A 17,885-nucleotide genomic window follows, 5' to 3' on the forward strand; every position below is an offset into this window, starting at 1 on the left:
AGTGGGAAGACGGGATATTATAATCAGTTGTGAAGTTATTATATTTATGTATGTTTTTTTGAAAAATTAATTCTGCTTTGGCAGCCATCACGTGTTTTCATTTTTATCTTTATGCTCATCCCTCTTGATAGCTCACCAGGTTGATTAAATCAATGAAGCAGTGAGTATATATTTTTTTAAATTTCTACTGGAGGTCTTTCTGATTTGGTTTCACATCACAGACTCATTAGTGAGATGGTTGTGGGCAGGGAGAGGGTTTAAATGCTAAGTCACATGGCAATTATGTTTCCACAAACTGGCTAGAAGATTTATGTCCAGGGAGCTATATCCTATCAAACTGGAAGAAAAATAAAGAGCGGTAGTAGAACAAGTAAGCTAGACTAGGTTTATTTTGTCCTTTTTTATTATGAAATGTTTCATGCATACAAAAGATGGTGTATAATGCATATGTTAATTATAACAAATAATAAAGCCAACATCTGGATACCTATAATCCAGTTGAAGAAGTAAAATATTACCAGTCCATCTTCTGACGTCCTCTCAATAGCGTTCCCCTTTTTTCTCAGTAGAATATTCTGTATATCAGTATTCTGAATGTGCTGATTTTTTTAAAAAAGCATTTGGAAAGCACGTACATGCATTTGCAAAGATGTCAAACTGGGAATTAGAGGACACTGGCCCTTGGGAGACTGGGATTAGAATCTCCGACTGTAAGCACAGTTATAAATAGAGTCTCCTGTTAAGTGAAGACATCTTATTTTAAATAGCGTAATGGGGCGCTTGGGTGGCTCTGTGGGTGAAGTGTCTGACTTTTGGTTTTAGCTCAGGTTATGATCTCACGGTTCCTAAGTCTGAGCCCCGCATCGGACTCTTTGCTGACAGTGTGAAGCCTGCTTGGGAGTCTCTGTATCCCTCTCTCTCTTCCCCTCTCCTGCTCATGATCTCTGTCTCCCTCAAAATAAATGAACATTAAAAAAAATTAAAAATAAAAAGCAAAGCAGGTTATAAATGATTAAGAGTAAGTACCACAGAAATAGTTAGGGGTATCTTAGTTATTACTGAAGTGACCAAGATTCATCAGGGGATAAGTTTTAAGGGTAATAAATATATTAGGAAGTGTTCAGTGTTTCATATTACTTAGATTTCTACTGAAAATACAATTCAGTCATTTAAAAAACATTTGCCAAGCGCTATTCTAGATGTTTGAATGTGTTTCTGAGTAGGTGAGGCAAAGATCTCTCCATTGCGGAGTTTGGATTCTAATGGGGAGATACAGACAGTAATCAGTAAATATAATAAATAAGTAAGTAATATAGGTTTAATAAGTGAAAAGTGCCATAAAAAAGTCACAGTTGAGCAAAGTAAAGTTGTAGTATTTAATAAGGTGGTCAGGCTTGGTCTCACTGTGTAGATACAATTTGAGCAAAGTTTTGGAGGAGTTAGCTAACAGGCTATCTGAGAGCACTGTGTTCCCAGCAGAGGGAACAGCCAGTGCCAAGGCTGTAAGACAGGGTTCTTCCTGGTATATTCAGGAAACAGGGAAGCTCACATGGCTAGAAGGTGGGTGAGCAGGACGAGAGTAACAGGAGATGTGGCTGGAGAGGAGCATGAAGAGGTGGCAGATCATGTAAGGTCTTGTCGGCCATTGTAAGAAGTTTGGCTTTTACTGTGAGTGAAATTGAGGGACTGTTGTGGGATTCTGAGGAGAGGAGTAGCATGATCTGACTTATATTTAAAAGGCTCACTCTGACTGCTTGAGGATGAAAGCCAGGAGCCCATTAGGAAGCTTTGGGAATCACCATGTTTTTTGAGGGTGAGGTCAGGATTTTTTGACAGCATGGATATGGGGTTAGAGAAAGAGGAGTCAGCAATGATTCCAAAGTCTTGACCTAAACAGGTGGAAGATAGAATTGCCATCAATTGGCATGGGAGGTTGGAGAGGAGATGGTCAGAAGTTCAGTTTGGGATATGAACATAAAGTATCAGTTGGTAATAACCATGTGCTTATTACATGTAAGGCTGAAGTCATTCAGGCTGAGTAGCTATTTGGGAAGATATTGTTGTTATTCTCAGTATACAGAATTAGAAATGATGGTTTGAGAGTTAAAGAAATGGAACATAGGGGCACCTGGGTGGCCCAGTCGGTTAAGCATCCAACTTTTTATTTCAGCTCAGGTCACGATCTCATGGTTTGTGGGTTCAATCCTGGCATTGGGTTCCTCACTGATGATGCAGAGCCTTCTTGGGTTTCTGTCTCCCTCTCTCTCTGCCCCTCTCCTGCTTGCTATCTCTCTCTCAAAATAAATAAGTAGACATTAAAAGAATTAAAAAAAAAAAAAAGAAATGGGACATGAAACCAGATCTTTTAGAAAAAGAAAAAAGTTTTAACCATTCTTTCAAAACTTGCTGAAAGGAGAAAAAGAAAAAAACTTGCTGAAAAGGTTGACTAGTAATCTTATACAGATAAAATAAGAATATAGTCAACTAATCAGTAATATTCCACTTCCATGAAATGCTAGACAATGAAAATTATCTTTAATGACTGTAAAAGCAAAAAATAGACACTAAAGACACATTCATAAAGTCATTACTAGTAACCTGGGCATTAGGCAATACAAGGTTTCTATGATTGTGTTTAGCAGCAAATTCTGAGGGAGGAAGGACAAAGGCCTTTTCCACAAAGGAGACTTTTATCTAAACCAGAGGTTAAGATATTTATATTTTCAAAACCCAAGACCAGATTTGGAAGAGAGGGGAGCTTTCTCTTGGCACAGCTGGATTTCAGATGGATGCAAGTGTTCAATGTTCACCAGGGCCAAAGGTTCACTAGTAGCTGTTGAAGAATGTTAGATGACATGGTTATAGTATTTTGAAAAGTGAAAGTACTTTCTACCTCATTAGGAAGTAGCTACTGGAATGGTGATAGCTGACGTTTCATTTGTTCTGGTTATAAGAGCCTTCAAAGCAGTGTACTTATGGAATGGTAGTATTTAGTGGAACACCAACCAAGTGGTTGATTACCAGTTAATAGACTATGTTTTTCACTGGGCAAAACTCCAGTCTTCAGTTAAATACATTATTAAGATTTCATCTCAAAAAATAAAAGAATCAGTTAGGGAAGGGGGGAATACCATAAAATCTTTTGCAGGAGATTTACAGTATATTAATGAAATTACTGATTAAGTAAATTTATCTAAGGCTACTCTTTATAGTACAATATTACAGACTCACTTAAGTGAGTCTAATACCATAAAATTCACAACTGACAGGTCAATGAACTAAGTAGATTCAGGATATAGTATGGGTTTGTTTTGTTGTTTTTAAGAGAATGGCTTCCTTCTGATTAAATTCCATAAGTGATATGGCTTACTTAGCAAACCAAGAATATTTCTTAACATGCTTACTAATTCAGTGACATTACTTTTCCCCTGTTGTAAGGAACAAACAGAAACGAAGTTGCTTGGGCCATGAATGTAGTGCTGTAAACACATGGCTCATAAGACCACTACTGAATAGAGAAGCTGAAACCCCAAGGTAGCTCACGACACTGTCAGAGCAGAGATAGCATCCCTCAAGGCTTACAGGGGCTTAGGGCTCTTATGCGTATGTTTGAGTTGCGTGAAACTCTGCTCAGCATGCTATAATTATAACTTTTGTTTTCAGTTTCAACACACATCTGTTGAAGGCCAACAATGTGTCCAGTGTGGAGGGTATAAAATAGAATAAGATGTGGCCCCTAACCTCAAGAAGCTTCCAACTGAGTGGGAGAGACAAACCTGTAAATAAACACATCCCAGTGTGTGATATGCAATGATAGGTACAGAAATAATACGATGAAGAGTGATTATAGGGAAGACATCATGTGGAGGTGACTGTGGGGCCCTTGGAAGGATAAAGGTATTTCCAGGCATCCCAGGGAAAGAAGGCTACCCCAGGCACCACACATATGAAATAGTTGGGCAGTGCTGCAGCATGAAGTTCAGTGGGAAAGGAAATGGAGCAATTCTGATTTAACACTTGGCGAGTAATATTCAAATTAGGTTCATATGGTGCAGTCACCGTAATCTATCATCTTTGAGTCAAATGCTTAGGCACTTGTAATAACAGAACCGTAGCCCTCCAGACCAACCCTGTCCAACAGAAATATAATACCAACCGTGTGTATAACTTTAAATTTTCAAGAAACCACATTAGAAACAGTAAAAAGAAACAAGTAACACTAATTTTTGGGATATATTTTATTTCGTATGTATCCTGAATGATCACTTAATTAATTAACATTAATTATGCTAAATTGCATTAAATTTAAGTAATGTTAAAATTATTGGTGAATTCTTCTTTCATTTTTCCATACTAGGTCAGATCAACCAGGTTTCACCCTTAGACCACATCTCCATTTGGACCAGGCACAATTCATGTGCTCAGTAACCACATGAACTCGTGGTGACCAAATTGGACAGTGCAACTCTAGATAATGGCACAAATATTGTATCTTAACTATGTGTTGACTTCTCAGCTGCATAGAGCATCTTAGATGAATTATGAAGTAAGCTAAAGGGAAAAAGAAGGGAACAGTGTTTTCTATTAGTATGGAGTCTGTCCCTGGAACCTGATTTTAATTCACATTTAAACCTGTACTCAAATACTTTGTTAGTTCTCTAGCAACAAAAACAAACCCAAATTATCATTTCTTACCTTCCTTTTTATTCTTTCTCTTCCCTTCCCACCTTATTTTTGGATTCTTCCTAATAGTAACAAGGACTGAGAAAGAATGGAAATAAATAAGTGGAGCAGTATGCCGTAAACCCACATCCAGCAAAATGTGAACTGTTGCCATAGGCAACAGTGGTTGCCATCTCTCTCTCCCTCTCTCAGTCTCTCTCTCTCTCTCTCTCTCTCTCTCTCTCTGTCTCGTTGCTTCCACCTACTACTTCATAAGCATCAACAACAACTCTCTTTGCAGTGGTTCCAAACTCTAGAAATATACCTTCTTTTGGCTGGCGGGGAGGGACAGGTAGTGATAAGACTTGGAAGATAGAGTCGGTTTGATTCATGGGTATGGTTTCAACAAGGCTCAGGGATATTTTTATGCCCTCTCCTATCTTCTTCAGAATGGTTAAGAATTTCTGTCATAGAAACAATATTTACAGATGTCCTTTCCAGTGGCTTGGTCTTTGGAAACTGCCTGGTCCACAAAAAAACGGTAGTCCAGCCAGTTTCTAGGTACACAGAAATGTAACAAACAAAAGTACCCATCCAGTTGCGAACATGGGATTGTGTTTGTGAATATGTGACTGACATTTGTCTCCACTGCTTGTTTTAAATGGAGAGTAAAGTAATAAAAGTAATGATGATGATGATGATAATAGCTGATATTAGTATCACTAATATCACTGTGCCTGGAACTATATACTAAGCACTTTACAGACACCATCTCATCCCCATGAAACAGGGACTGTTCTTATTCATTTTACAGCTGGGGAAACTAAGCCAACAGAGAGGTTAAATAACTTGCCCAAGATTACTCAGCAGCTGAGTATATTTACTGAGTACATGGTGTGTGTCAACACTTGATGAAAATACAAGGTTCCACATCTGAACTCATAATGTGGTGTGAAAGACAGACACACGATTATATTAGAGCTGGACATACACACAGTGTAACAGAGGAATGAGCAAAGCAGCTGCCAGTTTCCACCTCTTAATAATCACAGCCCTTGTTTTCGGCAGGCAATGTGGCATGCTCATTGTTAACGTGAACTTTTGAGTTAGACCCAGGCACAGTCCAGTTCACCCGTCGCTAGCTGCATGAGCACACACAAATTATTTAATTTCTCTAGGCTTGAGCTTTATAACCCATAAAATTAGAATTTTGAATTAAATTTAGAAATTTGAATTAGAATGTCACCACATCAGGGGATTATTTGGGGAATTCAGTGAGACACTCTAGATGTCTGACCTGTAATGATTGTCCCATATTTATAACTCCTACTATTCTTATTTTAAAATAGGTGCTAATACATATTAATATGAGCTAGCATATATTGAGTTCTAAGTGCCAGTCATGGTACTAAGAGAGCTGAGGCATAAATTTTGCAAGATGACAATACCTATAGAGATAAACTGTAAGGAAGCTGATGAACTTTCGAATAACGGATCCTAACGCTGCTGCTACAGGATTTGAGATGAGGGTAGATCACCAGGATCCAGCAGTGAGTCTTGAACTGGCCTTGCATAACGAATAAGACTAACAGAAGTGGGGAAAAATAGGAGAAACAGCACAGAGGCAACATAAAGGGTGTGTATAGAGGAAGAGAAACAAACTACTTTCACTGTAAGCAAAGGTTTCATGAGAAAAAGATGTCGATGACTTTGGAGTGGTGCATGGGGTGGATTGTGCATGAGCTCACCCTAGAAGATGTTTTCTCTGAACAGGCTTTTCTGGCTAGCTGGAAAGATGCCAGGCTGGCGTGCACACACACAACAGTAAGGCCGTGGATCAGTCACCTAGCCTCTGCTTCCTGACTAGAAGCACTGGCCTCCCTGCCACCTACTCCTTCACCTTCTGCTTGTCTTTCTCTGATTGACATGGACTTTCCTGGTTTGGTATTTGTACCCCTTGGAACAAGGGTGCTTGTTGATATTGGGAACTGCTAATGTTCCTCAGGCTATAGTACAAACCCTGATCACTCCTGGAAAAGGTGTTTAAGGGGGCAGTTACCCCTGGTGCATATTGACAAAGGAGGGCCTTGAATGGCCCTCCACAATTTGATACAAAAAGACAAGAGAATAATTTCATTTTTGACAGGTTGTCTCTGCTGCAGACAGATCCATATTCAAAATTTGTGTTACTCAGGAACCTGCTGAACCAAATGGTGTAGGGAGTTGAGACTCTTACCAAGAGGCAAATAAATGATAGAAATGCCAAGAAAAACAATATATTGCTTAGCTAATTGAAATATAAAGGAGCCATGAATTAAGAACTATGAATGTATCATCATTAAAAAAAAGCATTTGAGGATTTTCAGTTTAATTTAGTAAAGTTACATGGTAACTGTTATGTGAAACACATATAAAACACATCCACTTATAGAAGTTGAATTTCACTCCATATCTGCTGATTCCATTGTTTGGGGTTCTTGGGGTTTGGGAGTTTTTTGTTTTGTTTTGCTGCTCGTATTTTAAATTGAGGATTAATTTCTTTGCCAGATTAATCAGGAATCTTTCTATGGGTGGATTCAATCTAAGGCAGTGTTGCTGGAGTCTGGTTCTTTGTGGGAGCAACCATGAGTTTACCCTAAATCCATTTGGATTGGTCCTAGATTATAGCAGTATGGTGCTTGCTGTTACAGTTTCTTTTTATTTTTATTATATTGGCTGGTTCACTGTTATCTACATTTGCACAAATGACTCAATGATTATGTTTGGATTGGATATGCAGAGAACTAGAAGTTATTACATTACAGATAGAGGAAAAAAGCTTTCGGGGGGGGGGCAGGAGGACCTTAAGGTGTAAAAAACACTCTGCTCTCAATAGCATTCATTTAAAAATAATGGCTCACACAATATACAAAGATTAATGCAAAATAGATCATAGACCTAAATGAAGAGCTAAAATTATAAGACCCTTGAGAAAAACATAGGGGTAGATCTTTATAACCTTGGGTGAAGTAATTATTAGATATAACAGTGAACACACACACACACACACACACAAACTGGATAACTTGGACTACTTCCAAATGTGAAACTTTTCTGCTGCAAACAGTGCCATCAAGAAAGTACAGAGACAATGAACAAAATAGAACAAAATATTTTATTTTCAAATTATGTACAGAGAGTTCCCAACTTATGATGGTTCAACTTAACAATTTTTTGACTTTACCATGGTGTGAAAGTAATGCTCATCCAGTAGAAACTGTACTTTATATTTTGAATATGGATCTGTTACCCAGCTAGTGGTATGTGGTACAAGACGCTCATGATACTGGGCAGGGGCAGTGAGCCTCAGTTCCAAATCAGCCACATGGTCGCAGGCTAAACAACTGATACACTCATAGCCATTCTGCACTCATGCAACCATTCTGTTTTTCACTTTCAGTGCCATATTCAATAAATTACATGAGATAGTCAACATTTTATTATAAAATAGGCTTTGTGTTAGAAGATTTTGCCCAGCTGTAGACTAATGTAAGTATTGTGAACACATTTAAGGTAGGCTAGGCTAAGCTATGATGTTTGGTAGGGTGGGTGTATTAAATACATTTTTTACTTAGGATCTTTTCACCTTACAATGAGTTTATTGAAACATAACTCATCTGTATCTGTTAAGGGACTTATATCCAAAATATTCAAAGAAGTCTTACAACAACAACAACAACAGCATAAATATATATATATTTATATTTATCTCCAAAGAAGATATAGAAATGACGAATTAGCACATGAAAATTTCTCAGTATCATTGGACATAAGGGAAATGCGAATCAAAAGCACAATGAAAACTTTATACTTGCTAGGAGGGCTACAATTAAAATGACAGACATACATATTGATGGAGAAATTTGAACATTTATACGCTGCTGGTGGGATGTAAAATCATGCCACAGATTTGGAAAAACAGTCTAGCAGTTCCTCAAAAAGTTAAAAGTTATCATGGAACCCACAGGTTCCATTCCTGGGAATCCCCCTAAAAATGAAAACATATTCCATGCAAAGCCTTGTATACAAATGTTCAGAGCAGCATAATTCATAATAGCTGAAAAATGGAAACAACCCAAATGTCTACCAGCTAATGAATGGATAATCAAAATATGGCGTTTCAGTACAATGAAATATTCAGCAATAAAAAGAAACAAAGTGCTGATGCATATTACAATGTAGATGAACTTTGAAAACATTATCATAAGTGAAAGAAGCCAGACACAGAAGACCACATATTGTATGGTTTCATTTGTATGAAATTCCACAGTAGGCAAATTTATCTTGAGAGAAAGTAGACTGGTGGTTGCTTAGGGCAGGGGAGGGTGAGGGAAATGACAAGGACTGCTATTGGGTATGGAGTTTGAGAAGAAAATGTTCTAAAATCAGATTTTAATGATAGTTGCACAACTCTGTGAATATACTAGAAACCATTGAATTATACACTTTAAATGAGTGAGTTATATGTTATGTGAGTTACGTCTTTTTTTTTTAAGGTTATTTATTTTGAGAGAGACAGAGCATGAGTGGGGGAGGAGCAGAGTGAGAGAGGGGCACAGAATCCGAAGCAGGCCCCAGGCTCTGAGCTGTCAGCACAGAGCCCGACGACGTGGGGCTCGAACTCAGGAGCTGTGAGGTCATGACCTGAGCCTAAGACAGATGCTTAACTAACTGAGCCACTCAGGTGCCCCAGAGAACTGGGTTTTAATAAGAAAACTCTGGTAGCATTTTAGACACTGGCTTTAAGGAAAGACTAGAGGTAAAGATAAATAGTAAGCAGATGGCAGAGACCTGGTAAGACCTATGGTGGAGCTGAACGAGGGTGGTAGTGTGGAAAGAATAGGACAAGTTCAAGGGCATTAGGAAGGCTGCATTGACAAGACACCCTGGCTGACCCAGGTGAGGACCTCAGGAACAGGCTAACAAGATGCCCCTGAAGTTCCTGAGGAAGTGGCTGAGGGGAGATAATTGTACTATAGGCTAAGACAAATGTAGGCTGGTTTGGTGGGGGGGAGTTGGGGTGTTATGTGGGCAGAGGGAGAGTCATGTCTAGTTGGCTCCTATTAGCAGGAAGGCTGAGTGTGATCTTCGCAGACGACCACTGCTATTAGATTAGCCACCCTGTATGTCTTCACTGAGCTTGCTCTTGTCTGTGTCTCATCTGCTTCTCCACTTCTTAATGTGGGGCTTCTGTTTCAGTTCCACAGTTCTGGTGACTTGCTCACCAAACTTGAGTGTCTTCTGCCCAAATACGCAGTCTCAGCCTCACTTCACTACTCTGATCTTCCCTGGGATCTGATTTTCACCCAGAGCTGTGCCGACTTTCTCCTTAGTTCCCAAAATAAGCTCTAATTTGCATCTTGCTGAGCCACAACTTATATCGCAAACCGGAGGGTGGGGGGAGGGGCAGGGTGGAGAAGAGGAAGCTGGAAGGGGGCCATGTTGTGGTTGAACCACCACCCTTTGTGGGAATGCCCTGCAGACAACGGAAGTTAAGTGTCGGGCTCAGTGTGAGGAGAGAGATGGAGACATGGATAAGTGAGATGTTTCTGCTCCACTCTGCCACAGTATCTACAGAGATTAGATAATAGGAATAAAAAGATGTTAGATATTTCTATTAGATAATAGAAAACAAAGATCAGGGAGGATCTACCCCAAAGTTAATCCAGGATCACAGAAAATATCTAAATCACTTTTCTAAATAATTTACTTCAAAAAGTAGTTAAAGCTGCATCTTTGTTCATATTGATGACATCTGGATATTTTTACTGTCATGCCTTTGCCAAGGCAGCCGCCTAGACAACAGGAAGATGCATGGGATGGACAGTGTGAGGACTTAATGGGTGGTTTCTTAGAAGTTTTACAGAGACCTTTGTCTGAAAGGTCCATGAACACCCTACCAAAGAAATTAATCAAGCACGGTACCACATTTTTCTCTCAGTGTCCTTAACAAAATGAATCCAAGTTGTCTCTCAGTGTATTATGTCTTTTATATCAGGGCATCACGGGACAGTCGCAGTGTTCTAAAATAAGTTATTGGTGGTAAAGTTGGTGCAAAACAAAGACTATAATATGCTAGCCAAAAACATTAAGACTTTATTTCATTTTATGTTTCCATTCTGGTAAGATTATAAAGCACCAAATTCTTTAATATTCTTGAATATATTTCTGCTTTCCGTTATGTTCCATCATTGTCTGTTTTATTCTTACACTGTTGTTGTTCTGCTTTAATTATTGTCATTGTGGAAGGCTTTTATTCTTTTTATTTACCAATTTCCAAGTTTCATCTGAATTTGACTCTCATATATGTGTGTGTACCTTTTACGATGGTAATTTTCTAGGTAGTTTGAAATTGTCTTCTGAAATTTTCTCCTCTGATCCTTAAGTTGTTAGTAAAGTGCTTTTCTCTTAAGGATTTATTTTATTTATTTAATATTTTATTAGTAATTTCTATTTTTATTATATTTAATCAGAAAATACAGCCTGTACAATTTCTTCTTTGGGGAATTTATTGAGATTTTCTGATACATGATGAGTTTTTAATAAATATTATGAGTTAAGCCTATTTTTTTAAGGCAAAGACTGATTTTTTACTCAGATCCTCTATATTATATAATTTTCCCATTAATCAGCCAAATATAGAGAGGAAATATGTTAACCATTGCTGAGGTCATAATTTTGTAAGCCAAATCTTAAGTATTATTTTCCATAGAACATTGATTTAGTCTTCAAAACAATTTGTATATATAAAAGAATATATTTTTGGCTGGAAAGTTTGTTTAATAATGAGTCAGTGCTGAACCTATACAAATAAAGCTAAATTCTTAATTGCAGTTGTTGTTCTGGAGAACTAACAAAAATAATTAGCTTCTGACAAGAAAAACACTCCCTGGAAAGTTACTAAGCATAGTAACAAAAAACAAATAAAATACCTTTTATTAAAATAATCATAAGATTTGGGGTGGCTGTCAGTTGAGTGTCTGACTCTGGCTGAGGTCATGATCTCACGGTTCATGGGTTCAAGCCCCTAATCAGTCTCTGTGCTGACACCTCAGAGCCTGGAGCCTGCTTCGGATTCTGTGTCTCCCTTTCTCTGCCCCTCTCCTGCTTGTTCTCTCTCTCTTACTCTCTCTCTCTCTCTGTCTCTCAAAAATTAATGAATATTAAAAAAAATTAAATAAATAATAAGAGTCATAAGATTCAACCAGAAACAACACATGAAAGATATATTTTCATTTGAATTTTCTTTTCACTAAGAATGTTTAGAGTCTAGGCAAGAAAAACAAGGAACTATTGCAATACACTTTCCACCTCAAATTGTCCACCTCAGATTGATGCTGGCAATGTTTTGGAGAGTAAAGTCACAATCAGATGGGATGGAGAAGAGTCCCTTTTCCATTTTTTTTTGTAAGCAGCCCTCACAGTGGAACTTAATGAAAAGACAACCTATGAAATGGGAGAAAATATTTATTTGTAAACCATATAGCAGGTAAGTTTTACCACACAAAGGAAATGATATATCCAGAATATATTCAGAACTCCTACAACTTAACAACAACAACAACAAAACAAACAACCCCATTTAACAGTGAGCAGAGGACCTAAATAGACATTTTTCTAAAAAAGGCATACAAATGTCCAACAGGTACATGAAAAAGTGCTTAACATCACTAGTCATCAGGGATGCAAGTCAAAACCACAACAAGATATCACCACACATCTGTAAGAATGGCTGTCGTCAAGAAGACAAGAGATAACAAGTGATGGTGAGGATGCGGAGGAAGGGGAATCCTTATACACTGTTGGGAATGTAAATTGGTTCAGCCACTATGGAAAACAGTATGGAGATTCCTCAAAATATTAAAAATAGAACTACCTATGGGTGCCTGAGTGGCTCAGTTGGTTAAGCATCTGGCTCTTGATTTCAGCTCAGGCTATGATCTCACGGGTTTGTGAGTTCAAGCCCCACATCTGGCTCCTCATGCTGACAGTGTGGAGCCTGCGTGGAAATCTCTCTCTCTCCCTCTCTCCTGCCTCTCTTGCACGTGCCCTCTCTCTCAAAATAAATAAACTTAAGCATTTTTTTTAAATTGAACTATCTTTTGGTCTAGCAATCTCTCTTCTGAATGTATATCCAAAGGAAACAAAAACAGGGTCTCGAAGAGATACGTGCACTCTCATGCTTACTGCAGCATTATTCACAACAGCTAAGATACAGAAACAACCTAAGTGTCCATCAATGGATGAATGGATAAAGAAGATGTGGAGTATATATACACAATGGAATATTATTCAGTCATCAGAAGGAAGGAAATCCTGCCATTTGTAACAACATGGATACACCTTGAGAGTGCTGTGCTAAGTGAGAGAAGTCAGAAAAACAAATACTATATGATCTCTCATATGTAGAATCTAAAAAGTCAAGCCCATAAAAACAGAGAGTAGAATGGTGTTTACCTGGAGCTAGAGATGTTGAAGGGTAAAATTTGGAACCAGTAGATAAAACAAGTCCTGGAGATCTAATCTACAGCATATTGATTACAGTCCACAATACTGTAATATAAACTTAAAAGTTGCTAAAGGACTAGATCTTAATTGTTTTACCACACAAAAGAAATGATAATTATGTGGCATGATAGAAATGTTACCTAACGGTGGTGGTGATCATACTGCAGTATATAAATCAATACATTGTATACCTTAAAGATACACAATGTTATATGTCCAATTGTATCTCAATTTTAAATGTATATGTCTTAACCTCTGGTTTTGCCAGCATGCCCTTTAGGTCACTTCTGTGGACCTGAACCCAAATGTGACTCTTAATTCTATTTTAAATTATGAAATTGGTACATGATGGAAAATTTGGAAAATAGGGAAAAGGAGACCAGCACCCTAATACACACACTATTTCACATATTGATTTATTCTAGTTTTTTTTCACGGCCCCTGGTTTTTTTTTTTTTTACATTACTGTAATGTTAGAATATAAATTATTTTGTATCCTGCTTATTTTACTTAAATATATGGTTATAGTCTCCATAGCCATTATTTTTAATAGTAACAAAAAACCCATTGTGCATTGCAATAATTAATTCTTCCCATTTTGTTGGATATTTAAATTGCTTTTAATTTCCAATAATGCTGCAGTTTCACCTTCAGGCATAAAGAGTTCTTTCATAGTATGTAAAATTTCCTTGAATTAAATTCCTAAAGGTTGAATAAGTGAAACAAAAAGAATGAATATTTCTATGATATTAGATATTTAATATTGATGAATGAATAAATATAAAGAAGTAGCTTCTTTAAAGCACCTAGATTTTAGGTCATGCTTGGAAAATACCTCACTATTTGTAATGATCAGAAAACAGAATCCCTTTTAGATTAAACAGAAAGGAGTTTATTACAAGGCATATGACTGCATACAAAACTGGGAGGGCCAGGGAGTTAAGTGTGATGTTAACCGTCAGGAATAACAGGCAGGGGAAATGCCCAACTGTACCTTCAGAACTGTTCTGGTGAATCCTCACTGCCACCAATATCTACGACTCAGTCTCATGATAAGGACACTAAATTTTATACTTGAAACCAATATTACACTGTGTGTTAATGAACTGGAATTTAAATGAAAACTCAAAAAAGATAAAATATAAAGTAAAATGAAGGGACACGATAACTGCCCCTGGAAGATTCTGTTTGTCCGCATGTGGCTTTCACTTATGTTGCTCATTTCCACCCAGCAGATCTCATGTCAGCGTGTTTCCTTGACTTGATCACAAGTAGAACCCTAACTGCAAAGGAGTCTGAGAAATAGCGTGTCTAGATTTCCAGCTTCAGTTTTATGGGAACACAGCATACAAAGCACTAGGAGAGAGCATTTCAGAAAGCCAGTTAGTAGTATCTGCCACAGAATTATAAAGAAGGAAAGGGAGAGAGTTAGGAAGGGGAGAAAGAAAAACCTTTTTTCTATGACTCTTAGTTTTACTGTTACACTGAGATTCTTAACTCCATTCAAATTTGTTATGTGTATGGTGATGAAGTGGGGATCTGATGTTATTTTTTTCCAAATGGATAGTGATTTATTAAGTAATTTCTTTCTGCCGATTATTAATTGCCAACTTTTTCATATATTTAAATTCTGTGATCTCTGCTCTTTTCTGTTGGTTTATTTGTGTATATCTTAAAGTACCACATTTTTCTTTAAAATATATTTTTTGTTATTACTTAAGAATAATATTTTAGGGGCGCCCGGGTGGCTCAGTCGGTTGAGCGTCCGACTTCGGCTCAGGTCATGATCTCGCGGTCCGTGAGTTTGAGACCCGCGTCGGGCTCTGTGCTGACAGCTCGGAGCCTGGAGCCTGTTTCAGATTCTGTGTCTCCTTCTCTCTCTGACCCTCCCCCGCTCATGCTCTGTCTCTCTCTGTCCCAAAAATAAATAAACTTAAAAAAAAATTAAAAAAAAAAGAATATTTTATGAATATTTTATTTCTCAGTTGAAGTTAATAGTTTGTCAGCTTTTTAAATTTGTTTTAATCCATCTGAAAGTTTAATTGAAATCGCAAAAATTTTATATTCATTTAGGAAGAATGAGTATAAAATTCACCACATTGAATGTTCCTTTCTAGTAACATGTTATCTCCATTGTTCAAGTTTTCTTTTATGCTATATAGTTTTCTCTATATGAAATTGGCAAATTTTTTATTATTTATTTCTGTATTTTTCATAGTTTTGGTTGCTGTTATAAATTTGATTTTTTTGCCATATCATTTTCTAACATGTTGCTGAATATATTGGAATGTTATTGTTTTGTATATATTTATGTCACATCTTCTAATTAATTTTACTTTTTGCTTATATTCCTATGTATACAATCATGTCACCTACAATTATGCTAATTTCATCTTTTCCCTATTGCCTATTCGACAAATCTATGGTGCTTTTGTAAATGAAGTTTGAGATCAAAGATGGCAATGGAGTAGACTCCTCTTGTCCCACAAACACAACTAGGTAACTATCAAATCATCCTAAATACTCCACAGGCCTGAGGACTGACAGAACAAGCTACATAACTAAAGGGAGACAAGAGGCCTTATTGAAGAACAAGTCAGAGACTCAGACAAAATGTGAAGACAGAGGAATTTATCCCAAATGAAAGAATGGAACAAGGCCACAGAGATCTTGATGAAACAGATATAAGTAACATGCCTGCTGGAGAATTTAAAGCAACAGTCATGGGGCATCTGGATGGCTCAGTCGATTAAGCATCTGAGTTTGGCTTAGGTCATGATCTAATGGTTCATGAGTTCAAGCCTCACGTCAGTCTCTGTGCTGACAGCTGAGAGCCTGGAGCCTGCTTCAGATTCTGTGTGTGTCTCTCTGCCCTTCCCCTGCTTGCACTCTTTCTCAAAAATAAATAAACATTAAAAAACATGTAAAGCAACAATCATGAGGGTATTCACTGGGCTTGAGAAAAGAATAGAAGACATCAATGAGACCCTTACAACAGAGATAAGAGTTAAGAAAAAGAGATGAAGAACACAATAAATGAGATTGGCAACAGCCTTGATGTAATGAACAGCAAACTGGAAGAAGCAGGGGAAAAAAATAGTGACCTAGAAGATAAAATAATGGGCAATAATGAAGCTAACCAAAAAGAAAGAAGAATATGCAACATGAGAATAGACTTAGGGAACTCAGTGACTCCATCAAACGTAATAACATTCATATTATAGAAGTTCCAGAAGAGGATAAGAGGGAAAAAGGGGCAGAAAATTTATCTCATGAAATAATACCAGAAAATTTGCCTAATGTGGAGAAAGAAACAGACATCCAGATCAAGGAGGCATAGAGAACACCCATCAAAATCAACAAAAGCAGGTCCACACCAAAACTTACTGTAATTAAATTTGCAAAATATAGTGATAACGGGAAAATCTTAAAAGCAGCAAGACAAAAGAAGTCCTTAACTTACAAAGGAAAACCTATAAGACTAGCTGCAGATTTCTGAACAGAAACTTGGCAAGCCAGAATGGAGTGATATGATATATTCAAAGTACTGAATAGGAGAAATCTGCAGCCAACAGTAAGTACTCTGTTCAGCAAGGCTATCATTCAGAATAGAAAGAGAGATAGAGTTTCCCAAACAAAAACTAAAGGAGTTTGTAACCACTAAATGAGACCTTCAAGAAATATTAAAGGGGACTCTTGTAGTGCAAAGGAGAGACCAATAGTGACAAAGACAAGAAAAGACCAAGAGAAAATCTCCAGAAATAATGACAAAGCAAGTAATAAGATAAACACATCTGTCAATAATTATTTTGAATGCAAATGGACTATAAATGCTCCAATCAAAAGACATAGGGTGTCAGAATGGATTAAAAAATAAGATCCATCTGTATGCTGCCTACAAGAGACTCATTTTAGACCTAAAGGCACCTGCAGATTGAAAGTGAAGGGGTGGAGAAACATCAAACAAATGGATGTTAAAAGAGTAGCACTACTTATATCAGACAAACGAGTTTTTTATTCTTGTATTGTTTTTATCCTGCTTTGATATCAGGGTAGTACTGGCTTCATGGAATGATTTTGAACGTGTTCCCTCTATTCCATTATTTGTAAGATTTTGATAAAGATTATTTTTTTAATGTTTGGTAGAATTCATCAATGAAACCATGTGGTCTTGGGCTTTTTTGTGCTGGGAAATTTTTGATTCCTAATTCAACTTTCATTCTTGTTATTGGTCTAAGAAGACTTCCTGTTTCTTGTATTCAAGATTCATGATTCAGTTGTGATAACTTGTGTATTTTTAGGACTTATTGGGTCTTTTTTTTCTAAGTTATCTGATTTGTTAGTATATAATTGTTTATAGTAATCTGTTATCACACTCTGTTTCTGTGGTTATCTATTACATTATTTTCTCGTCCATTTCTCATTTTGGTTTTTGAGTCTTCTCTCTTTTATTTTCTTAATGTAGTTAATGCAGTTTTGTGGGGTTTTTTTGAAAACAGGTCATTACTTTCAATGGTATGCTGTTTATTCTGGTCTCTATTTTATTTATTTATGATTTTTCTTTGTTATTTTCTTCCTCTACTGAATTTCAGATAAGTTTTTCTTTTTCCACTTCCTTGCAGCATAATGTTAGGTTGTTTATTTGAATTGTTTTTCTTAATACAAGTATTTATAGC

The 17,885-nt window shown here is 37.0% G+C and overlaps 1 protein-coding gene across 1 annotated transcript in view; it reads left to right on the forward strand.

The window, feature by feature from the left end:
- The window catches only part of APBB1IP (amyloid beta precursor protein binding family B member 1 interacting protein), a 96,595-nt gene that overhangs the window by 3,403 nt on the left and 75,307 nt on the right, over positions 1 to 17,885 (forward strand). The gene's annotated exons all lie outside the window — the stretch shown is intronic.

This window comes from Lynx rufus, unplaced genomic scaffold (genome assembly GCF_022079265.1).
Source record: "Lynx rufus isolate CCGP_SWC_20201006 ecotype Redwood Valley unplaced genomic scaffold, mLynRuf1.p SCAF_7, whole genome shotgun sequence".
Taxonomy (NCBI): domain Eukaryota; kingdom Metazoa; phylum Chordata; class Mammalia; order Carnivora; family Felidae; genus Lynx; species Lynx rufus.